Here is a 27053-nt window from a genome sequence, read left to right as displayed (position 1 = left end):
ATCAAGAGGTTTGCACAGGAGAGGAATTCGAAGTAGGTCGCATCAGACCAGTCAGAAGAGTGATGACAGAAAGAGAAGAAGAATCGTACTGATGGTCCTATTCTGCAGGTTCTGCAGGGTCCCATTCCCTACATAGTAACAACAGAACCGTTCTCTTCACAAGCTTCCCGGCAACTGGAACTGTACAGAAGAGTCTACTGAACAGTCCAGTACCTGCCGCAGACCAGTGATACCATCGACTGAGGAGTTGTGAAGGTGGCTGCATTACTTTTTATTGAGTCGTAGTTCACGTAGTTACGCTACCGCAAATCATAATCCAATTCCTCGAGCAGTATTCAGCACAGTGAGCAACACCATATAATTCAATACTGAAGCACTGAGTATTTCGAGGCGTACTGGACGCACTGGCTCTGCATATTTAACTAGTAGGATGGGTAGGTTCCGGCAGGTTACCGTGGACGATGGCGGCGCCACGGCGCTGTTATCGGCCGCAGCTGGCGCTACCTCTCCTTCCACCCCCTCCTCTTCCCACTCCTGTCCGCAATACGCCCGACCCCCACTAACGCCATCCGCACCCACACCACTACTCGGCGCTCGGCCCTGTCCCTACTTTCGGCAGGAATGCTACTCTGAGCTCCATGTCTGTGCTGCGGGTAGCGGGCGTATTAGGGGCAGATGGAAGCGTGTCCCTGCGCCAACCTCCAACACCAGACGTTCCTGAGCAGGTGTGCTCTCTGCTCCTCAACTTCTGCTCTCTACAGCAGTACTAAGGGATATGGCATTCATTCAGTATTATTCGAGCTGATTTGTGGATACAAAGTCGTTTGTAAGTCTGCTCTTAAGATGTAAAATACGTTTGTTTTTCATAGCGTCTCCATATTCCATCATTTCATAAAACTAACTGAAACGCCCTGCTTATCCCGCAGGACAGGGCAGATAGCATAAATTGTGGAAAGGGGCCAAAATAAGGGCTGCCAGTTACACGTGAACGTACAACTTTATTATTTGATTAGACAAAAGTTTATTTGAAAAAAAAAAAACAGCGATTTAATCGTTGGGACTTAATTACCGGCTGAAAGCCACTTTCCACTTCAACTTAAAAACAGCTGAAGGCGAATAACTTAAAACGCAAGCATAATCAGAAATTTAACAGGCAAGCCTTATCTTAAAACAGTTCTTTAGTTAGGCTGAAGTAAACAAGTTAAATTCAAATCGACTGAAGGCCTAACACTTAAAACTCCATAAGATTATTTTTTTTATTACCAAAAGCCTTACGTGAAACAGTTTTTTTTAAATTTAGGCTGAAGGCCTTAAGAGCAAAAGAACTCAAAATCGGCTAAAGGCCCGACACGTAAAAAATTCAAGAACATTAAAATTTTTAAAATGCCAAAGGGCTTACCTGAAACAGTACCTTAAACTAGGCTGAAGGTCTTAGAGGAAAACAATTCTAATTTTAAAAAATCGGCTAGAAGCCATACAAGTACAAACAACAAAAACAAATAAGGGTGATAAGATGTTCGAGGGTCGGCCTGTAATTCAAACACTAAAGCCGTCGGCACACGGACCGTGCTGTCGAACGTTAACGTTGAGCGTGCCAAGTTCAACGTGCTGCTGAACGCTCAGGAACGATGTGACTTGTGCATACGATACGTGGTCCCCAACGGGGTATACGCCATCGCAACGCACTCCAGCGGCAGTTGCGGGATGTTTCTAATTCGTAAATCACACTGTTTACTCAACGGGCGCGGATAAAATGCCCACGTTAGCTCTATTAAAACGTACATTTCCTCCATCGTCCACGAAAAGGAAAGTACCATGTCCATTACAAACAGTGCGGTACAAATTTGGAATACTTCTCCGCCTAAGATAAACAATATTTCATCATTCCCACATTTTAGTAAAACCCCAAGGTCAGTGTTACTCGATCACTGTTCCTACCCAGTAGCAGAATCTTTGCAACATGTGAACTACGAAACGCGAAAAGAAAGGAGCAAAATATCTTTAGATAAGTAGCGCAAGCTGTCCTGTAGATTAAGTCAATCGAACAAAGTCACCCCTCAAAAAAGGTTAACTTATGTTTACATAACATCAAATATTATAGAATATACCTATATTAAACTAATAATAAAGTATCAGAACCTAATAAAAACGCCAATGATAAGAAAAAAAAATTCGCCGTGTCAAAACGCGAACCATTGTCTCGACGAATATTTCTACAAGACATTAACGCAACTCATTACGCTAAACCAACGACACAAGCCTTACGTCTATTCATATTATGTTACGGCTTGCTCAAAACCTTAATCGTAGATATGTTACTAATTGAACTTTAATTATAATAAATTGTACCAAGAACAATACGTTTTGGGTGGATCTTCAGTGTGTCACTGCCTTCAAATAGCCTACTCTCATAATACGCAAGTTACAATAACCTTTTGCCACGAATATGATGCTTCTTATTATTTTATTGGAACGAATCACACAGTTAACAACAGGTTTTCCAGTGATTCTCAATTTGCTCGCGCTCAGAAACGGCATATATACATATACGCTTGAAATGAATGCCAATATGGTGCCTCACAACTCTGTACTCAAGGGAGATTGCGTGCTTGTGACGTAGGTGGCGTTGTGCCATCTCATTGGTCAATGCTCAGACGCACGCTCAGGATATCTGACATGACAGATATTGCTCTGCGCGTTCCGAAAGACTCCCGAACGTGCTATTCCACGCTATGACGTTAGAAACTCGGCACGCTCAACGCTCAACGTTCGGATGCACGGTCCGTGTGCCGACGGCTTAACGCTCGCTTAGATGAGACTGGCAGTCGGGTCAACCATTCACGATCAGACGACAACCCAACCGACCGACAGTCAACGGACCCACCGACAAGATAACTTCCACTTCACCCGACCAGGGCGCAACAGGAAGTTCAATGGAACAACGTAGAAGATATTGGCGCCACAACCAAGCATACATACAGCTGACACGCTACACACCGCGCTGGACAGCAACAACGCGATGACGAAACTATACTGCCTGAAATGTACGTCAACGACCAAGGCAGGTACCCGGAAAGTTAACGCCCACAAGGCAGAATCTTCCGCTGGTGCACTTCAATTCAAATAACCAAATTCAGTGAAACTCCACCGGAGGGTGGCTAGAATTTTCCAACTTGAAAACCACATTGTTGCTTGCAGGAATATCCCAACAGCTGACAACCAACTCCAAACGACACGATTTGAACAGTCTTGACTTGCTGGTAGGTTAAACCTTCGTGTCCAGGGGTCGGTGAGCCAAGGACCTCGTCGCAATGGGAACAGCGCCACACACTCCGACACCGCGTAGAGACCACCAGCGGGCCCCGCCAAACTACTACCCGCCGAGAATTCCTCGCTGCTCCACACCAACCGACCGACAGCACTAAAATAACTGGACAGTCAACATCCACAAACACTTAGATGGAGAAAGCGACCAATGCTAAAAGCATTGGTTCAAATGGTTCAAATGGCTCTGAGCACTATGGGACTCAACATCTTAGGTCATAAGTCCCATAGAACTTAGAACTACTTAAACCTAAGTAACCTAAGGACATCACACACACCCATGCCCGAGGCAGGATTCGAACCTGCGACCGTAGCAGCCTCGCGGTTCCGGACTGCAGCGCCAGAACCGCACGGCCACCGCGGCCGGCTAAAAGCAGTGACTGTGGAATCACAAGGACGAACCACGAGTTGAGACACACACCCCCAACTCATAAGCGATCGGCGAGCAAATATGCGTCGTCCAGTAAGACGACCAACCGACGATCAATCAAGATCGCGCCCACTCAAACCATGTGTGCCGACAACAGTCGGGCGAGTCATGGCTATCCGAATCTCACTACTGCTCCATCCCAACTGTCCGACTGCCTAGTCCGAATCCCACTGTTGGCGCGTTCCAACCCATTTCACCACACACGACCGGGAAGTAATGGTTCAAATGGCTCTAACCACTATGAGACTTAACATTTGAATTCATCAGTATCCTTGACTTAAAACTACTTAAACCTAACTAACCTAAGGACATCACACACATACATGCCCGAGACAGGATTCGAACCTGCGACCGTAGCAGCACCGCGGTTCCGGACTGAAGCGCCTAGAACCGCTCGGCCGCAACGGCCGGCCGGGGAAGTAATAGCAGTGCCGCAAAGATAAAACGGCAAGGCTTATATCGATAAGCGCTGCTGCTGCCGCTCACGCACAGGCAAAGCAGCAACTCAGTGACACAAGTAATTGCAACTAACATAACGAGGTGGCAGTACAGCAAAAAATGTTAAAAAGATGTTAAGTAAGAGATAGCACGAACACGAGCCACGCACGGCTCACTAATATCGTACGAAGAATGATAGATATTCTCAGCAGTGCTTCAAGATAGAGCATTTCCTTGTTTGCGATATTTAATGCTAGATAAATTAAATAAATCCTACTACACACATTCTGAAATCATATACGAATATCTCAAGAGACACGTTTCCTGTGAAATTTGATCTCTATGTTCCCGTATTCCTTGCTCAAATCTGCCGGCACCTCGTGTTACCTTCCATTAGCTCCTTTCCCTAAAATCTGCAGGCATCTCATTTTGCTTCATACCACTTTTTTATGATATTTTTCTTCTGCACTTTTAAAACATACTTATCTAAGGATGATAAATTTCTTCTGCAGCATATCGAGCGTCTTGATGTAGGATCCGCAACTGTAATAATGGTTCTCAAGAAAATTTCATCACTATTTGCATTTTCTTTCTGTTTCAAATCACGACCGGTTTCAGCCCCAAAGGCCGTTACTCAATGGTATATGTGGACATGGGAGACGTGAGTCCTGTGTTCTCTTATGACACGTGACATATACCACGGCATAATGGCCTTTGGGGCTGAAACTGGCAGTAGTTAAAAATAGAAAGAAAATCGCAAATGATGCTGACATTTTCTTCATTACTCTGTATGTTTTTCCCCTGCTTTACTCTTTCAGATACTTCAGCATTCGCTAAGATGCCTATCCATTTATTTTTATCAGTTTTTCTCCACAGACAGACTTGTATGCAGTCTCTGCTTCTTTCAGTGCACTGAAAGTAACTGCAGTGTTAGCACGATTCGAAAAACAGCCCGTGACTAACGACAGTGCAGTAGCCTGCCCAGAAAAAACATGCACAAATCATCTCTACGTCGCAGCCGTTAAACTAAATCATGGAGGTATAATCATCCTCCTTTAGTGAGAATATCGAAAAATGTGACTGGTTACATTTACTTGTATCTTCAATTGATTCTTATCGCTCATATTGTTACTAAACGTAGACTACTCAGTGAACAGCACACAGTATTCAAGTTTTGTCTCCCTACACACTGTACGCTTATATACTGTCCAAATTGAACTTTTAAGATTAGTCTCAGATTCTGTGGTTCTAGTTTCACTACCCAGCAGGTTCTTTTGTCTTACTTCCAGTTTCCTTAATATGCTATCCTATCTATGCAAACTACGTTTATTTTTCCCGCTTGTTTTTTACAACAAGAAAAAGTTGAAAAGCAGGTAAGAATGTAAATTAGCCTACCCTTTCCTGCGAAACCCAATTCGTTACAGCAAACCAACATTACAGGCCGTCAAACAAAGCTTGCAGTCAACGCTTAGGCCACATTCGCGACAAACGAAAAAATCCAGTCGTGGACACACGCGATGGAGTTCAAACAAGTCCGATAAAAACATACTGCATATATGAAACATTGGAAGCAAATAGCGCTTCCAGTGGCGATTAATGTCGGAAATGTTGACGTGACGCTCTGCTTAGAAGAAAGGCTGTGTTCACAATATGAACCATAACACAACAATAAGTGTAATATGATCCATCTGGAATAACGCAAACATGACATTAACCAGATGTCCATACAGCCAGAACCTGCAAAGATCATTAACGAAATTGTAGCATCTTCACTAATGATCAAACGAACGGAACCTCTAGATAATATGTAATAGCATAGGACACAAGCCGGATCAGAAACCCACCCCAGTCACCTGAGAAGAAAACAACATTATGAATCCAACAGGGCGACATCAATACAGAGAGCGAAAACAAACAGTGAAAGACACTTCCAAGACCGGAAACCAAATTCAAAATATTCTTGTCAGTTCATCCAGCCAGGAATTACCAAAGGCTAATGCCGATTAAGAAAATAACGATATCAAAAGATTTAGTGTACGATCCTCGCATGAACTGGTCTGGTAACTGTATAAATTAAATGAACATCGAGCTACAAACGTACCACAGCCATAAATGAAAAGAAAATGATATCCGTAACTAACAGAATAAAGGACCAATTATAAAAGATGGAAGTAGACTTGGCTTTGATGCAAGACATTACTTGCATACGACCATACTGTAACTTTAGGGGACATTGCGGAAAGTGCTATTTCGCACGGGTAAGGTATTCCGTGGAATCTCGCCCCTCCACTTTCTTCAAAAAGAAGAACAACGCGCTATTTGTACAATACACAACTGATCAACATTTATGTCCCATCCACCAATGGCACGAAGTTAGAAGGGCGTTAATTTCTTCAAACGTAACTGGCACAATTGTTTCGCAACTCGCATGCATCCACAGTTGTTGCCGGAGACATCACCAGTGTTACAGATAAGAAATATCAAACAACCAAGTTTAATAATAGTTTTAAATTAGGTAACTTCGTCAAATATGCCAAATTCACTGAAAAATGGTGTAATGAACGCGTCACGCATACGACATTCAGGAATCAGACTTGATCATATACACGATGTAAACGATAACTGTTTGAAACCTACCTCAGTGGTATAGGTTAAGTCGAAGAGTTTGGTATGAGACCCTTGTGCTCAATCAAGCAGAGAAACATCAAATTGGCCTGCAAAAGAAACCTAAGCTACAGTTCATGCGTGACGCAGGATAAGTTTAATGTCCTCTTGTCCTGTTATAACACCGGCTTTCGCTTACACAGACAACTGCCTTGCCGCAGTGGTAAACGGATTTCCCTCAGATGACCAAAGTTAAGCGCTGTCGGGATTGGCTAGCACTTGGATGGATGACCGTCCGGTCAGCAGGGCGCTGCTGGCATTCGGTGTGCGTTCATTCCTTGTGAAACCAATTGAGGAGCTACCTGATTTAGGAGTAGCGTTTCCGGCCACGAAAACCTGGCGGGAGAGTGGTGTGCTGATCACACGCCCCAACATTTCCGCATCCAGTGACACCTGTAGGCTGAGGATGATACGGCGGTCAGTCAGTACCGTTAGAGTCCTCCGAGACCTGTTCGGACGGAGTTTAGTTCCGATTAGTTCGTGTACAGTAGTAAGTTTACCTTTCATGTGAAGGTAATAAATGAAAAAGAAAGTAATTACGTTTTCAGTTCGCAGTTACAAGCACACTTGTCATGTACTAAGAAGACCAGAGATACAAAAGATTTAATGATAACGCTCTTAAAAAGCGCAGAACTGTGTGGTGAAATTTACATAAACCACAATTTTACAATTTGTAATGGCTCGGCTAAGCCGGAGACGTAAGAGAGCCAGACGATGTAAAAAATCTAGTGCGGTGTAGATTCACTGGGGCTTAGATAGCTTTATTGGGAGTCGTTTGCGGGCTCGATAGACTACAAGTGTCGTGTCTCAAGTTGTCCTCCCCGATTTCCCCTGAATCACTGTGGAACGTTGTAAACAGTCATCTTTCACAGCCGGCCGCTGTGGCCAAGCGGTTCTAGGCACCTCAGTCCGGAACCGCGCGACTGGTACGGTCGCAGGTTCGAACCCTGCCTCCGGCATGGATGTGTGTGATGTCCCTAGGTTATTTAGGTTTAAGTAGTTCTATGTTCTAGGGGACTGTGACCTCAGATGTTAAGTCCAATAGTGCTCAGAGCCATTTGAACCATCTTTCGCAATCTGTATATGAATAGACTGAATTGCTATTTCACAATCGAGTAACGTTATTACGGCCTTTACCATTTCTGACCACTTTTGTCTTGTTTTATGGAACTGAACCAAACAACAAGTTTTTAAAAATGTCATGTATACAAAAATGGAAGCATTAAACTTTATAACGGCTGATTCATGGTGTCTCAAACATTTTGGATCAAACTGAAACAGGTGATAGTGGGTCCACAACCGATTATATTAAAATAGGGAACCAATGACCGGAAACGCATATTTATTGAGTTGTGGACATATACAGCGTACATCACATAACGACAACTTAGCTCATAGTAATTGTTCCAAGCGACGATCACCAGTCGCAATGCGTCATGAAATTCTCTCTCTCTTTCAGATATCCCTGGTTTCTGTTGTACCAGTAGACAGGCAATTTGGACCCTAAAAGGCAAGTCTTCATCCAATTCTGCTGGGCTTTCGTGCGGCAACATCTTCACGTAACCACAGAGAAAAAGCCCAGGGATGTTATGTCCTGCGATCGCTCTGGCCACGAGAGAGGACCTCCTCTTCTAATCCAACGATGAGGGTATGTCTTGGTCAGATGCTCGCGGACATTAATGTCAAAGCGTAATGGAGCACCGTCTTGTTGAAACCACATCCTTTCACCGACATCAAGGGGCACGTTCTCCAAGAACAATGACACCAGGTAACATTGGCCCGTCAGACGGGAAGACAGCAGATCAGGTCCTATTAGGTGACCCACCGATGTGTGTGGAGTGGGGATTGTCCTCCTCCAGGCACGGCTGTTCAAAACTGCTTCACGGGTGAATGAGGCCTCATCCGTGAACAGTACAAACTGGTCAGGTGTGTATGCTCTGTGTCACGACAGACATTCAGGATATTCACAAGAGTGCGGCGTAACTGCATGCACCGTTGCAATACATGCATTGAGTCTGACGGTCATCGCTTTGAGTAATTACTGTGAGCAATGCTATCGTTATGTGCTGTACGCTGTGTGTGTTCTTAACCCAATAAATATTCATTTCCGTCCATTGGTTCCCCTTTCAACATAATCGGTTGTGGATCCACTACCATCTGGTTCAGTTTGAGATACCCTGTTTAACAATTTAACATGTCAAGAGAACCTAATTACTACCGGTTTCGGGAATTTATTTCTATCTTCAAGTGTGATAATTAATTCACAAATAATTGCGTCAAGCATTCTGAGCGCCATGACATGGTATAGAATCAGTTAGTAAAATTGCATTGTACAGTGACATGCTAAAGGAGTTTGAGTTTACATATCACGGCGTATGTGCGGCACACATTTACATCAGTGTTGTCGATGACAATGTGATGACGCGAGAGAAACAGTTTTGAATCGGAATGGCAACGACCCACATTATGTAAGATGTAGTGTCACCGCCAGACACCACACTTGCTAGGTGGTAGCCTTTTAAATCGGCCGCGGTCCGCTATTATACGTCGGACCCGCGTGTCGCCACTATCAGTGATTGCAGACCGAGCGCCGCCACACGGCAGGTCTAGAGAGACTTCCTAGCACTCGCCCCAGTTGTACAACCGACTTTGCTAGCGATGGTTCACTGACAAAATACGCTCTCATTTGCCGAGACGATAGTTAGCATAGCCTTCAGCTACGTCATTTGCTACGACCTACCAAGGCGCCAGTACCAGTTACTATTGATACTGTAAAAATGTACCGTCAAGAGCGACGTTCACCATTAATGGATTAAAGTTAAGTATTCCACCAGCTACGTCCGTTTTTTCTACATTCTAATTTCCTTGTCCTGTTCCAGACCTCACGCCAGCCTGCGTGAGCTAAAACGCGTGCCTTTCGGCTTCCTCTAGTAACCCGGTGTTGACTCCCCTGCCAGCCACAACATAAGATGCTCTACAGAAGACACACTATAACACCATTTCGTTTGCACTGATCAAAAAAATACTTGATCAGTGTCCGATCTCAGCCATGCGGCGCCTTCAGAAATATCACCACACAATATACGACGACCCCACTAGCACTTCTGTCTGGTGGAAAACCAAAACAGCTATATGAGCTAATTGATTCATCTCGTGTGTTACGAACGACATCTACAGCAGATACAATAGGCATAGAGACTATTTAATTCAACAACACTGGTTGTTAAAAACGAATTGGAACAGAAATAGAAATAAATTTTCACAAATCACGAGAACTCTCCCTCAGTAAGGTACACTGAATATCCCACACAAGAAATTTCTTTTGTTATTCGAGAAGAGCCATGCTGTTTTCTCTATACAGGAGAATTACAGATTATCATGAAGACTATTCACGGTTTGTCTTTTTTCGTTTTTTCTTTTCCCTCAAGAAGAGTTATTATTAATTGTTATTTTTTCTCTCAAGAAATTTCATTCTATTTTTTTGTCTTCCAGAGTGATTCGTTAAAATTTTTCCCCACATGAAGTTGTTTTACTTACTCTCCAGGGCGAGATTTATCTGTATTTGTTTACACGAAGATTTTATTTTATTCGTTTAGGTCAAGAATTTTTTTATTTGTTTTTCATAAAGTTGTCCACGTCATATTAAGAGGAGGTATTACTTTTCAGAACAGTTATTCACGCATTTTGGGAGACGATTCAGAATGAATTCCGAGAGAGAAACTTCATTACAAGGTTCGAGATTGAGCGGATTGGAGAGGTTTTTATGGCGAGTGTTAGGTGAAGTTTAAGGGGACTCGTGATCCTCATAATTGTTCAGCACCTGGCGTAATACTATGGGATGCTATTGGGTAAAAAACCGAATCATTCACCTTCGATTCGTCTAGCCGGCAATGCAGACAGAAGGATTTACATTACTGACGTGTCATCGTCGGTGGCTGTGCCTTGTTTTCGAAGTTCCCGTGACTTTTTCATTCAACAAGGTAATGCAAGACAGCGTGTTGCACGCGCTGTCATGATCCATTTCGATACACGGTGTGATCGCATGCTCGCCCCACCAGCAAGTTCTTCAAATCTCTGACCCACTAAAACATGCCTTAATGCGTTACAGAAAGACGGCGCGCGACCATTCACCAACCACTAGGACTTGTGAAGAATTATACGAGCATGGATTTATATACCCGTATCTCTTATCCAAGTTCAATTCAGCTTTGTGTTCAGCCGGGTTAGGGCCGTTGTTCCTGCCAGAGGTCGCATGTTTCGCGTTCTCAGTTCACCTACAGAGTTACAACTGAGAAGTGTGAAGATTACAACATGAAGAAAATTTAAAATGTCTGTAACAGCACAACCCGTAAAAGAGATATGGCTCAGGATGTAAGAACTCGTCAAAGCATACAACAGTGTAAACGTAGGCAGTTGTAGAAACTGCCAGGTTTTACAATTGAAAGTCTGACAACGAATACGAACTAATTAAATGTGGGGGGATCCCTGTCGTAGTTATGCGTCAATAAGAACTGTGCGACAGCGGAAATGCATCCAGTGGCACCCAGTGTGTTCAAATTCTGTCGTTTTGAAGATTTCCTAATATCAGTATGTACTGTACGAAGATTCATCGTTCTGGACCTGCACATTTCTGTTACAATTGCCTGCAGAGGATTCGTGTCCCTTTAGTCGGCGTTCCCCTGTAGCTGACGTTCTCCTGTAGACATTCCCTTGTGGAGCATAACTGTCCAGATGTCTCTAGAAACTAAATGGCGTACTGTGTGCCAGTTAAAGGACAGGACGTCAGTAGAAGCCCGAGTTTGGTAAAGATGTTAGTTTTCGTTGTAAGATCTTTTTGTCTAAAGAAGGTTCACGAATTGCACTAGTCAAGTTTTGAAGGCCAGAGTTATCTATGTGGGCTACTATTTCGTTCCATAGCTGGCGTATCACAAAGAAAATTCGCCTAGCTTCAATGTGTACTTTTTGAGTGTAGCGTTAGTTATTTGTTGAGAGACATAGTTCTAATTCAGTTTAACATTTCTTGATTATGCTTGTATCAAAAATACAAGACAGGTAGTAAGAAGTACGAGAATTTTCATCTTTTCATGAGGAGTGAACTGTAATTTGTGCTGTGTAAAAAATGATTTTTTCGGGGAAGAATGTAGCGGCAATGTTATGCAGAAGTGTAATGCTATCAACTGTTGGATCTGAAGGAAATTTAATAGGCCCCTCTGTAGGATGTGAATGATATTTAATAATGTCCTCTTCTGGATATGTACATGTATCAGGAGTGAAGCAAAAATGAAATTCTGTAGTTTCAGATAGTAACTAGACAGTAACTGGGCATAAAGCGCGTGTAAAAAGGTGGCCATAAGGTGGAACCAGTGATGCACAATTATTCGTAAACATTCAACTTTGTTTTACAGATTTGTACATTGCAGTGCAACAACAGCTGTGCCTGAGAGTTTAAGTGATTATTTTGTGAATACCAGACTCTCTTCATTTATTAATTTGGTCATTTAGCAACAAAGAACTTCTCTGAATATGCCGGAGAACTCTAGACGGAAGGAAATCTGCTTCGCTTAATCTGTTGGATGCCTCAATTTGAAACACTGCACGGGAAAAAACAAAACCGAAATATATGAATCTGAATCAACTCTCAACTGATAATACCTCAAGCCATGAAGTCTTAGGTGGTTCGCTACCACAGCGACGGTTAGACTAAGAAAGCGAGGCTATGGATCCGCCAGCCTTCACCCCTCATCCCACAGAAGCGCATTTTACTACGAAAGTTAAATGAGATGCCATAGAAGGAGCTCACGGTCCGTGTTAACTCTACCAAACCAATGTAATTACATGCATTACTTATACAAGCCAAGGATTAACCCACTCACCTGCGGTGTTACCATTTAAGTTCCTGATGAAAAAGGACCAGTTTCCGGAGGACGTCCTGCTCACAAACATCTGAAATCTTTCCAATGTTTGATAACATCTAACTATCAGTTCTATAAGAGTTTATTTCTTCAGTGTGAAGGAAAATAAAGAGGCTACTTAGTTAGATCTCATCTTTGAGCAAGACACAGTCGTAATAGGTTGTGTTGGGTTGATTTGGGTGAGGAGACCAAACAGTGAGGTCATTGGTCTCATCGGATTAGGAAAAGATGGGGACGGAAGTCGACTATGCCCTTTCAAAGGAACCATCCCGGCATTTTCCTGAAACGATTTAGGGAAATCACGAAAAATCTAAATCATGATGGTCGGACACGGGATCGAACCGTCGTCCTCCCGAATGCGAGTCCAGTGTGCTAATCACTGCGCCACCTTGCTCGGACACATAGTCCTAATGACCAGAGACTGGGTAACTGACGCCTAGTTCAACCTATTGTTTCCTATGAACTTGTTCATGCTCCTTACAGAAGCCCTATGCTGCAAATTAAACAGGAAGAACCAAGCACGTTTTGAAGTTGAGCAGTCACATTACATTGTTTCGTTTGAGATTCGCTTTATGAGTAACGCTTTAACGAGTGAGCCACGTCACGGAACAATCAACAACATTCCTCATTTTCTCTATGTGTGTCACTTTCACTGACAATGGGTGTCACTAAATCTTATGCAGCTAACAAAATACTGTTCCAGGGACGAAAAGAATACGGCATTCTTTTTTCGGCTTGTCTCGTGAAAAAGCTCTGTAAAAATATCATCATATTATCCAGTGAGCTTCCTAAAATTCTAGAAACCTTAAAATATGTCACCGCACTAGATCATCACTATTCTGTGTGATTCGAAATCTTCTCTCACTCATATTATGCACATTTCTAGAAGTCGTACAATCAACTCAGTAGCTTTTTGTAAAGCAATAATAAAAAAACCATATTAATGTCACGATATATTGGTCTTAAGTCCACGGCAGCAATCTGTAAAATAAGGTTGTAGTTTTTCTGGAAAAGGAAACACTTACAACCGATGGAGAGGCACAAATAGTGTTTCGCTGAAGCGGAAAGAGTATGTACAAGGATAGCAACCCTAGATGACTCACAGTAGATTCCCTCAAAAAACGAAAATGTGAAGTTACGATAGCGCCTTTGAAGATCAGCCACTATTAGGAGAGTGCCTTCATCGGATGACCCATATTGCTAAGAGTACTTTGGGTACTTGTAGCCGCAAATATCCGTTGAGCTTTAGTGCCTACCAATTTTAAGAGTATCCAGTAATAGCGTTATTCAACAACTAGGCCATATGAGATGGAAGAGCAGTTGCCTGTATTTGGACTATATTTCATAGCATCAAAAAACCACCTAACACCCTATTTCAAAGGTGTTAGGTAACGGTGTATTCATAGCTCTTATGACCAACGAAAGTAATGAAAAGTAGCAGAAAGATTAGCAATAAACTTAACATTAAAATTGGGAACCACGAATCAGAGGAAGTGAAAAAATGTGATACTTCTCAGACGAAATAAAACGTGTCGGAGGAAATAAGGTCATGAAAAGCCAATGTATGAAACATGAGTCTTAATGGGAGGGGAAAATGTCTAATTTACGTTTGGAGCACAGGAAGTGAATCATTAAGTCTGGGAAAACCAGAATAGAAGATAAGGGACGCATTTGAGAGGTGGTGTGACAGAAAGATGTTGTTGAAAGGTAGGAGCGCTGATAAGATTCTCAGCTGAATCAGCGAGAGCGTTTGGAACAGGATAATAGGACATATATTATTACACCATGGAAAGGTTTTAAGACAAGTGTCTGGCGCAGTTGTTAGATCGGTTACTGCTGCTACAATAACAGGATATTAAGCTTTAAGTGAGTTTGAATGTGATGTTGTAGTCGGCGCACGAGCGATGGGACAGGATCTACGAGGTAGCGATGAAGTGGGGATTTTCCCGCACGGGCATTTCATGAGTGTACCGTGAATATCAGGAATCCGATAAAACATCAAATCTCCGACACCGTTGTGGCCGGAAAAAGATCCTCCAAGAACGGGACCAACGACGACTGAGGAGAATCACTCTACGTGACAGAAGTGCAACCCTGCCGCCAATTGCTGCAGATTTCAATGCTGGGCCATCAGGAAGTATCAGCGTGCGAACCATTTAACGACACATCATCGATATGGGCTTTCGGAGCCGAAAGCCTGTCAACGTTGACACTGGACTGTTTATGACTGGAAACTTGTTGGCTGATCGGACGAGTCTCATTTCAGATTGTATCGAGCGATGGACGTCTACGGGTATGGGGACAACCTCATGAATCCATGGATCCTGCATGTCAGCAGGGGACTTTTCAATCTGGTAGAGGCTCTGTAATGATGTGGGACGTTTACAGATGGAGTGATATGGGACCCCTGATAGGCCTAGATACGACTCTGACAGGTGACATGTACTTAAGCATCCTGTCTGATGACCTGCATCCACTTAAGTCCATTGTGCATTCCGACGGACTTGGTCAATTCCAACAGGACACTGCAACACCGCACACGTCCAGAATTACTACAGAAAGGCTCCAGAAGCACTTTTCTGAATTTAAACACTTCCACTGGCCACCAAATTCCCCCAGACATGAACATTTTTGAGCATATCTGGGACGCCTTGCAATGTGCTATTCAGAAGAGATCTCCACCCCGTCGTACTCTTGCGGATTTATGGAGAGCCCTGCAAGATTCAGGGTGTCAATTCCCTCCAGAAATACTTAGCTGAGACCATGCTAAGTCGTACTGCGGCAGTTCTACGTGCTCGCGGGGGCCCTACACGATATTAGGTAGTTGTACTACTTTCTTTGGCTCTTCAGTGTGTATACTGTACGGTTTGTTCCCGGAGCACTCTTATCCAAGAGGACTCTGGTAAACCTGAAAACGTACCTGTATTTGCATTTTGCACTGCGAGTCCTAATCTGAACATTTTTCCCGTACCGTTATCTGAAAGTACTGCAATTATTTTATCTTATATGACGTAGCAAACGAAGCAAGATTCATAATTGGTGGTGTTTTCAAAGAATGTATCAGCCGTGTTTGACTTAAGTGGCAACGCATCTAAGCGCAAACGTATCTTCGCGAATGATGTGGTAACGATGAGTGGACGAGATTTTTCACTGACCAGGGTGCTCTCGCAGGTGCAATTTCGGCAAGACTAAAGTGCTGGACGATGCAGGAGTGCATATATTATCTTGCTCGCTTTGAAGACTTTACTGAAGATTATGGTCTTCTGACCAGATTAGGGGCTTCAGGCCTGTCTTACATCGGACCATGGTCTTACACAAATAGTATTTTTTACGTTATAATTGCGTGGGAAAATAAAATATTTTATTGTGATGAATAACAATAAAAGCTATTGGTAAAATTAAAAATTATTTGCATGTATCTAGAGAGAAGTCAAATAACAGACTAAGAAGTGGCGAAGTTAATACTAGTGGTACTGTTACTACTGCTAATAATAATAACAGTAATAATAGTAATAATAATAATAATGACATCAGGAGATACTAAACGTATTTATAGCTGTAAGAAAGTTATATTCCGAAATAACGAGTTCCCAGATTGTGTAATTTAGGTAGACTGCACCAGCAATGAGGCTCGATTTTTAACGAAGATTGAGTTAGGGTGAGGGGTACTTAGTTGAAATAATGTAAGAAGTGCGTGCGGGAACAAAGGCACACTTTATTGTTGCTGTAGTCTATTTGACGCTTAGTGTTTGAGGCGTTGTTGTTTAGTTCTCATATATCAGGAGGAAAATCACTTCAGAGACCGGTTTCTGCTAATGAAGACTTCAAGACAGCTGCTTAGTAATGCAGTGGAACAGAAATAATTTTTGCTCCCGTGGGAAGTAATGTTCCTGCTGTGTTGTGCTACAGCATTAAGGTCGAGAAGAGATATGAGAGACTTCATTATTTGATAAGTTGGTAGAGGAGGCAAAGTGTATGGATATCTCTGCGCTTGTCTGCACTCAGCTGGGATAACTGTGCATAACATGTTTCTGGTTAATGAGCCTAGAATGATCAACTAGAACTGTTTGAGTTTTGTATCGACTGTGCTTCAACATTATTTTCTGTACACAGTTTTGTAATTCACAGAGGTCAGAGTGGAAATTCTCGTCAAGCTTATTTGTCTTACACTTGACTGGAGGTCATCTGCATACATGTAGTACTTACAGTCGGATAGAAGTACAAAGAATAAAGGACCTAATACTGAACCTTGGGAGACACCTGATACTGCCTGTCTCCACTGCAACTTTAGGATGACGGTCGTGACTAATCGTTGACGAGACCTAAGATACGACCGAAACCACTGCACTGAACGCGCAGAGAAGTTACGGGTGCTAATTAGACAAGTGAAATAAAAATGTCGACGGTGTTAGAGGCTTTGCTTTAGCCTTATAGTCTCCTGTTGTCTCCCCATGACTTGCTTTACGTAGTGTGTTGCCTTCATTGAAGCAGATGTTGCGGTGCGATATTTGTGGAAAATTAATTTCTGATAGTCTGCTAGATTATTGGTAGTTAGGAAGTTGGTTATCTGTTCGTGGATCACGTATTCTGCCTTGGATATTGCTGAGAAATGAAAACAGATCAGCAGTTAGAGAGTACTGTGGTGACGTCCTTAGGTTGAGGCGTGACAGACCACAGGTGAAACATTTGCTGTTAAGGATTGGTTGCAGACACAGGTTATTGTGGACAGAAGTGGGTCGATAGTAAGAATCATGTGATGCTGTCGTGCCTAGCAGACGCTGATCTGATACGCATATTCAGTTTTTTGACCACACAGCCAGTACGCTTAAGGCTCTGCCTTTTATCTCCACCAATCAATAATTCCCTGTTTATTTGCAATTCAACTAGGGCTGTAGGTAAGGTAAAGTACCGATTCCATACTTCGACAACAGGATCAGCTACAGATTTTTCTTTGCCTGCAGCAAGACTAAACAGGTTTTCTTTCCATATGACAGTAAGTCTTTGTCTGTTGCCGATTCATGTACAGACAAAGTTGAAGTGCAACATTTCTCACTTTTTCTGCTTGTTTATGTAATTAACAAGATTTTCGGGGGTACATCTTAATCTGTATGAACGACGTGCAGCTTCTCTGAGCTTCATGAGCTGTGTCAGCTCATCAGTTGGACTCGTTGCATTATTTCATCGGTGTGAACATTGGGACTCATGTTCTGCCCCCCACCATGAACATTTGTACAGTCTCTTTTTAAGGATTGACACCATTTTTATAACCTTTCATTCAGACATTACTTTCGAACCATAAACTAGGTCTATAAATGTGCATGTAAATCAGATTTCATCACACATTTCGTATTCGGTGGGAGAAACGATTTTCAGAGATTATAATTTTCTTTCACCCACCGTCAGACGGTTACTGAATGAGAATAATGATTTCTGTAGCAACAATAAACAATCAATAAACGGCACCACATTCAAGTAATTTTGTTCTAAGACGCCAACGTTTGATTGAAATTTATCGGCCTTTACTTTTCTAATATGCCATGTAATATCCCTCAATCCAGACTGCAGATACTAAATGGGCGTACTAGGATTTTAGAAACACGCTTGCCTCATAGGTACGTATTCAGTTTCCAATTAACTGTATGTCTCTGTGGAAACGTTTCATAAATAAAAATGTGAGGACAGGAACACTAGGCCTGGCGATATCCATTGCCCAATGTAACATGAAAGGTGCCAGTGAGGAAGATTGCTCCTGTTTGTGCACAAACTCTAACAACACAGTTTTATGACAAAGTCACAGACAACTCGATACTTACCAGAACTGTCATTACTACATGTGACGACTGGGAGAAGGTTGTAAGATACCCCTTATCTGCAGGTAAGAGCACATTTTACTTTATCTCCCGTTTTACTATTTCACATACGTGAAGCGCATGTATCAATGCTGCAGAACGTACAGAGTTTCCCACGCTGCCACTGCGATGAGGTGTCGATGCAGAAATTGCTTTGTCATCAGCTAAAAGATGCGTACGGAAAGCACATTTATTCTGGCGTGATTTCAGTAATTGTTATTAATAAATATTTGCTAACAATGATTGTCTTTTGGCAATAAGATATTACAAAGAGCCTACAGGCCATAATACTATCATTCAGTAACTTTCAAATATCAGGAAACGTTTATGTTAATAAATGAATGAATATCCTCGATATAAACAAAGGTGTACGTTCTTATACGAACTATACATACGGTACGCTCAAGTTACAGATAGGGCACCATTGGTGGCGGTCGTCGGTAGGATGCCTTTCGATCCAGTCATGCGGTAGACCATGCTCTCGTAACTTTAGTAGTTAGCTTATAATCAGTCAAACGAGCTCATTTTCCGGTGTTCCTTAAATAAAACCACCATAGTGGCGTCCCCTTCAAAAATTATTTGCACAAGAAAAAAAAGAAAACTTCCTGCCACTTCATTACGTAAAACATAGACAGTAGTATTGCACCTTCAGAACACGACGGCACTGCTACGGCTATGTAAGGAGACATAAATCTACAAGAGCATCTCCAATTAACAGGTAGGAAGAATTCCTACGAAGCGGTTCACTAAGTAAGTTGAAGGATGAACTGCCTTAATTATAGCAAACCTCGGGTGGGAAAGCATTGCCAGTTATACTGTATGCCCTTTATACCACCATCTCCGGACTCGCTGACTATATTGAGACCTTTCTGAAGGCTTAGTACGAGTGGGAAGTTCTTCAAAAGTTCAGAGTAGTATTACAGTTTACCCGCCAAAACCAATAATACATACGAAAAGATCATGTAATGTAGAGCATAATACTTCCATACTAGTTGCTTAAAATAATTTCCTTTAATTATTTCAGGAAAGCAATTATTCAGAAAGTTGGATCTATTAGATCTTCCTCAAAATAAATATATAAATGAAAGCTAAAAGAAGAACATCTGCCTCGATTTGCACTTTTCTGTACCATTGTGAATTCATATATCCTGGTACTGTTATCCGTTGTAAGAGAACATTTGAAATTCAGTGCAGTCTAAGTTTTATCATTTCAATAACACTCAGAAGGCAGGATGCAAATCCGCTCCACGTTTTAACAGTGCCATAATGAGACGTATCTGCTGAGGTCGCAGAGCTGTTTCGGTCTTAATACGACTAGATACGTCTAAGAAATATGTTAATATAATTCATTAGATGCAAAGCGTCCGCCTTTCTTTTCGCTACAAGAAGTGAGGCAAAGTTTCCTCCTCCGCTGTTACGTTTTAAATGGGCGTCCTAATTTCTGCGCCATGCAGTCTCATTCTTTTGAAATTGTGCTCTGCTCTGTTTTAATCTGGCCGTATTACCTTTATAAAGGATTTCAGATTTTGTGGGTCTGCTTTATGTCATAAATGCGTTTCTTTCATTATTTACTTTTTTTTACAATGAAACTTTACGTCGTGGAGGTCTTAAAAATTTGTTGGACATGGCAACGTTTGTTATTATTGTGCTAGAGGCACTATATGAGGTGCCATGACGTGATCATAAGTAAGACTATTTGTTTTCCCTTTACCTATATAAAACATGAATTTGGGATCGAATTGTTAGACTTCTTTGCAACTATAAGTTGTGATAATATGAAACGATTAGAACAGTCTGCCAAAAGAAGCCTGGGACAATAGAGCACAACCTATTGTACTACCAATGCACACATTGCGCATCGACGAGGAGCTCCAACGACTCACAGGCGTTCCGCCTTTCGTTTTAAAACTCTTCAACGCCATTCCAACGTGCTTGGGTAACTCAGTTGGTAGAGCACTTGCCCGCGAAAGGCAAAGGTCCCGAGTTCGAGTCTCGGTCCGGCACACAGTTTTATTCTGCCAAGAAGTTTCATATCAGCGCACACTCCGCTGTAGAGTGAAAATATTTCATTCTAGAAACATCTCCCAGGCTGTCGCTAAGCCATGTCTCCGCAATATCCTTTCTTCCAGGAGTGCTAGTTCTGCAAGGTTCGCAGGAGAGCTTCTGTGAAGCTTAGAAGGTAGGAGACGAGGTACTGGCGGAATTAACGCTGTGAGTGCGGGGCGTGAGTCGTGCTTGGGTAGCTCAGTTTGTAGAGCACTTGCACGCGAAAGGCAAAGGTCCCGAGTTCGAGCCTTGGTCCGGCACACAGTTTTAATCTGCCAGGAAATTTTATATGTTTCCTATCTCTTGGCAGTCTAAGATACTGCCACAGGGACTGAATGTCATTAGACAGACATACATGATTGTCCTACCACTATGCGAATAGCGACTGCTAAGCCGGAATGTTGTCTTCTCAACGGAACTCGTAAAACTGCGCTCCCAAGAGTAATTGCAAGCAGTCTAGTGGACTGGCTGCAGGCAATGAATTGAACTGTCTGACTGCCGGATCGAAACTGTGTGCGTATCCACTGCAAGTCGTGATTTGTGCCTGTCGGTGGAAATGTATCCATCTCTGCCAGAACAAGAGACAAGCAGTTTGCATCTACGTCTACATGCGTTTTCCGAAATCCACCGTATGGTGCATGGCTGAGAGTATCTTGTACAACTACTAGTGATTTCCTCTTCTCTTCTCTTCGCACATGGAATGAGGGGGAAACGATTGTCTGTGTGCCTTCGTTTGAGCCCTAATTTCTCTTATATCACCTTCGTGGTACTTGTGCGATATCTACGTCAGCTGACGGCAGTAGAATCGTTATGCAGTCAGCTTCAAATGCCAGATCCTTAAATTTCCTCAGTAACTTTTCGCGAAAAGAATGTTGTCTTCAGGGATTCACGTTTGGATGCACGTATCATCTCATGACAGTGACGTGTTGAGGGACCTATCGGTGAAAGATCTAGCAGGTTGCTTCTGAATTGCTTCAGTGTCTTCCTTTAATATGACCTCTTGCGGATCCTACACTCTCCAGCAGTATTCAGGTACGTGTAGCACCAGTCTCTAGTTTAGTCTATTGTAGTCTAATCTCTGCCCTAACTGAGTGACTGACTGACTGACTCATCATCGACCAGCCCAAACCGCTAAGGATCGGAACTTGAAATTGGGACATGGTGTTGATCTTACATTGTAGGCATCGTTCTGTAAAGGACTGCTCAGAATTCAAACCCTAAGAATATGAAGTAGAAAATGATTTATTTTTTTGAAAACCTGTCGCAATTAAGGCAATTTTGAAGCTAGAATTACGAAAATTGGTATTTGGTTTCATGGTGAAAATTTTTTTTTTTTAAATGTACTTCATCCTTTTTGAAAATTCAATCACTAGCGGGGTTCAATTTGAGGTGAAAGTTTTTTTCGAAAATCAAACGTTATTAAAGTACTAATATATTATTTTTCAAGTTACGTCTATGAGAACTGGTATTTCACTTTTCGGTTAGAATTTTTTAAAAAGGCGTGTTTCAGAGTTTCTGCAAATTCAGCCCCTAAGGGGATGAAATACGGAATGGATATTTTTTAAAAATATTTTCTTATGAAAGCATTTTTAAATCTAAATCTAAGAAAATTTGTGTTTGGCTTCTCAGAAATACAAAAATAATTGTATGAGTGTTTTGAAAATTATACTGCTGAGGGGATAAAATAGAGGAGGAAAGTTTTTATGTAAATATTTTCTTATGAAAGTATTTTTGAAACAAAACCTCTTCAACTTTCTATTTGGCTTCTCGGTTAGAAATTTAAAAACATACGTGTGTCAGTGACTTTTGGAAATTCTACTCCTAAGAGGGACGTATAGGGATCAAAATTTTTATGAAGATATTTCGTTATATTAAAATATTTTAAAACTAAATGTATGAGAACCTGTATTTGTATTAAAGAAATCTGTTAGGAGATGAAAGATTCTAATGAACTCAAAATGCAGAATTAATAAAGACCTCCGACTCTGGCTATCGCAATCACTTTTCGGTCAGAGATACACTCGGAAAAGATGATGCTTGTATGGCCTTCACTAGCGTGCAAAGTTTAAAAGATGTTGCAATTTTTAGACAATATAATAATTCTATCAAAAAAAAACAGAAAGATCTGTGCAGGCCGTACAGTCTTAGAGAGCGAAGCAGCGGGCACTAAGCTAGTGTTTTATATGTGGCATCCTTTACAGATGATCTTCACTTTCCTAAAATTCTCCCAGTAAACTAAGGTCGACCTATCGCCTTCCATACTACAGTCCTTACACACTCGTTCCATTTTATTTCACTTTGCAACACTATGGCTAGATATTTAATTGACATGACTGAGTTAAACAGCACTCAGCTATTGCTGAATTCCAGCGTTACGGCAGTTTTTTCCCTAATAATCTGGGTCAACTTACATTTTTCTACATTTGGAGAAGATAGTATTCACCACCACTAGAAATTCTGTTCAAGTCTGCATTTGACAGCGCTTGCTTTGGCGGCTGGCAACACTATCGTTGGACGAGAACGCCGTGCAGATGGAAGTGGTACAGAAGCAGAAACTGGTTCACATTTGTGAACGCCATCTGGAGGCTGCTGCTGGGGACCGAGGACTCGAGGCAAGTGGTTATGCTGTGTGGTGACGCCCTCTCATCGTATTTGTTTTCTATTCTTAAGCTTGGTACACAAGATAAGGGTCCGTCCACGATGCTGTAAGAACTGAATCATCTAGAGATTAGCACTTTTTTCCATTTCTACGTAGCTGTTGATTATAATGCATACAGATCATTTGGTAGAAGAAGGATATCCACCAAACAGATACAATGTTATACTATTTGTTAAAGGTCCGATTTTTATGTTTTATATTTTCACTAGCTGTTATCCACAGCTAAGCTCGCATAGCAGTAGTTTTGTCATGATGAGCGATGGTTAGTAAGTAAGCTACAGATTTATAAATGTCTGTGTATATAATCTTGTAGAGACGCACGTTTTAAAAACGTATGCAGTGGCGGTATGTAAATGCACAACGAACGTGTTTCTGTTATTTAGCTGTGTGTCGAATCTGAAAGCATGCATTATATTTTCTAATTTTTTTAGAAAAACTTTATGCAGAAGCAGAGTTTTTGGGGGCTACTCTGGCCCTCCTAGTACTGGATGTGAAATTTTGTCACCAGAGCAACACATGCTAACCCTTTCTTACTTCAATTTTAATGGACTATAGTGCCTAAATGTTTGGTCCATGCTCGAAGAAGGCCATTTTGAGATTGACATACTCCACTGAAATATAATAACGCAATGCAGCCTCACCAAAAGCATTCCAAGCTCGACATGTAAAGATACGACTTTCTCTGTTTGTCGCACAGCTTTTAAATGTTGCCGTCGTTGTGTCTTCAAGCATCTCAGGAACTATAACAGACACGTTACGCTCAGTGTCTAAAATGTGACGGGCTTGTGACTGTTCCACTGTCTCTGAAGCTCTTAAGGCCGCTTAACGTTCTGCATCCGAGCTGCAACGGATCTAAGATTGCTCCGAGGTTTGTTGGATTCGAGTCTCTCGTAGACATGTGCGCTAAATCGATTTACGTTTGTGTGGTTTATCGTATAAATTTTAAATATGATTCTCGGACTTAGCGTCGGATTTTACTGTCGTATCTCCACAAACACTCTCCAGCTATGCCAGGTGGTGTACCAAGTCAATATGATAAAGCGCGCATGCAGCAGTACTGGATTTGTACCGTCACGAAATAGTTTGTAGATACTAAGAATCGCCGACCATCTCATATATACCATATTTAAAAATTTTGCTCAAAAAGATACAACTTTCTAAAGTAGCGTATGATCTTCCTCAGCGTTGAAGCTATCTTCACCCCAAATTTTATGAAAATCGGTTCAGCGGTTTACTCATGAAATCGTATCAGACAAAATTACTGTCGCATTTATATAATATTAGTATGAATATGGATTAATCATACCCTGTACAAGATGTTAAAAGTTTGTTTAAAGAAACTGATACAAAACTCCCAAAAAGAAAAAAAGATATACAAGGTGTTTCAGACAGGGCCATCCTATTTCGCAGCACTATATCTTCTGCATGAATCGGCTGAATTTTAGCTATAACTTTACCTGGACTCCAGTTGTAATTTGCTGGTTCATATGGTTGCGGGTAGGTGGTTCACCGGCGTACCTACCGGGCTCGCTCGTTTCTCCATTGTCCAACGTTCATAGAATGGAGATGGGGATAACAAAGCAACAAAAGGCGTCTTGTGTTCTCCGTTCCAACAAGGGCTACTCACTTACAAATATGTGGTGTGACGTTCGTGAAAAGTACGGCATTGCCCATACTATAGCTCAATCATTCGACGGTGGTGTCAAAAGTTTGAACAAACAGTTTGTTTATGTAATATAATCCTGATAGTCTCTTTGAATATAATTACATTTAACATTATTTTCCATATAGTGCAATCCATGATTGAGGCATTAGCCATTATCAGTTCGGCATGTTTTTCGGCGAATTTTATATTTCAAAACGTACAAAATTCAATTCCAATAAGTCATTTATGACAGTGATAAACAACTACCATGTCGACTCCTATTAATTCATTCCTGGCTTTGTAGTAAAAATTAAAACATGAATAGGGTATAACGACTGTATTTTTCCATTTGCACATAGATTATTAATACAAATATCATAGTGCCGATACGACTGGGCGTAGATTAAGTAATTTATTGTGTAAAGGGGAACGAGAACCTAAACATTTTCTCGCACTACATGGATGGAACGACAGTGCGAGGGAAATGAAGTGGTTGACGTGGTGTCAGTCCATCATGTTGATCTTCGAGTGGACTCATGTTGATCTCCAAGTGGACTGGCATCAGTCGTGTGGCTGCTTATCGACGTTTGTCAGCTTTTATCCATCCATCTATATGAACCTGTTCCCTTATGTGAGTCGTACAGAGTACATTAAAAGTTGCCCTGTCCATTTCTTTATGCTTATTCATTCCGCAGGTAAAACTGGCAACTAGGTGACAGTGGCGTTCCACTGTCCCTGTCATGGCAGACACTCGGTCTTCCCACCGCACATGCGTCGTATTTTGCCTGCAGTTATTAACTTCTAGAGGCGGTATACAAATTATATTTGGTGATAGAAACACAGTCAAATTTTCATGGACCTAAACATTGGACCAAAAGGGAAACCATCCAAAACAGAATAGAAAATGAGATGTTACACAATGACAACAAGTTTTAGGATGAATACTGGAAACAAAGGCCGGAAAACCATTAGAAAACAGTCTGACATATATCTTAAACTCAAAACACGGATAATCCTGCAGGGTCCATAATCTTGAATGACACGAAGGGACAAAATACCGGTATAAGCAGTATCAGAATGAAAACCAGCTCTCTACTCCGAGTAAGAACGGTTTAGCATGCATGATCTGTAATCTGAAGGCCTTTGCTCAGTTGTTCTTGTCTGCTCGCTCCATTCTTGTACTTTAGGGCACTGAATCTTCCATTACATCGTCTTGGCGCTGGTGTGCTCAATTTGCAGTATCCTCCAGTAAACTACTGACAGTGGGTAACTCCACAGGGCATCACCCTTTCAGATTTTGCGCTGAAAAATCCTTCAGTTGTCCTTCACTGGTGGTTGAGTCGCCTGTCATTGGCAGCCAGAGTAGAGTATGCAACAAAACAGGTGACATCACATAGTGACCTCATCCTGTCTCTGTTAGCGGTACCACTCAGTACCCATGGCGGGTCCCATACATGCTATATTTTTCTTAGAAACTTCTTTTAATGTGTGCAAGAGTCTCTACTTTGCATTCCTTACTTGGCAATGCGGCAGAAGCGTAACAGCAGATCCAGTCATCTGTAACGAATGTACCTTTAAGTTACCATGACATCTGAATCTTGACGCCGTCCCTCAACTGCTAATCAGTCTTCAAAAAGTACATTCCCTCCATATTGAAGCACAACGCTTGCAAACCGCACTTGTCTGTCCTCTGTGACTTAGGAAAAAAGTCCTGATAATAAAGTGTGGCATAACTGGGATACTTTTCTCTAGCCTTGAAGTATTACGGCGTGGAGATGGAAGATAACTTTCTGTCACACTAAACAGTCAAAGATGTGGCTATATTGCGTTTGACATGCAAAGTGAATCGTCACTACTTAAGAAAATGAGGAGCACATCAGCAACCATAACCGAGCGTGAGAGACACTGTCCAAAGCTACATGTCCTGACAAAATTTTTTCTGCTCGTTCTTTTGTTTTTTGGAAAAAAGAGCTACAGGAATAATTATTCTTGGGTATATTAGAGGCCGTCTATTCCACATTTGCGTGAACATGGCGATAACTTCATTTTTCAACAGAATGGAAAAGCCTGCATTGGCAGCTATGGA

The sequence above is a fragment of the Schistocerca americana genome, chromosome 5, assembly GCF_021461395.2.
Source record: "Schistocerca americana isolate TAMUIC-IGC-003095 chromosome 5, iqSchAmer2.1, whole genome shotgun sequence".
Taxonomy (NCBI): Eukaryota; Metazoa; Arthropoda; class Insecta; order Orthoptera; family Acrididae; genus Schistocerca; species Schistocerca americana.
Note: the sequence above shows the minus strand (reverse complement) of the source record.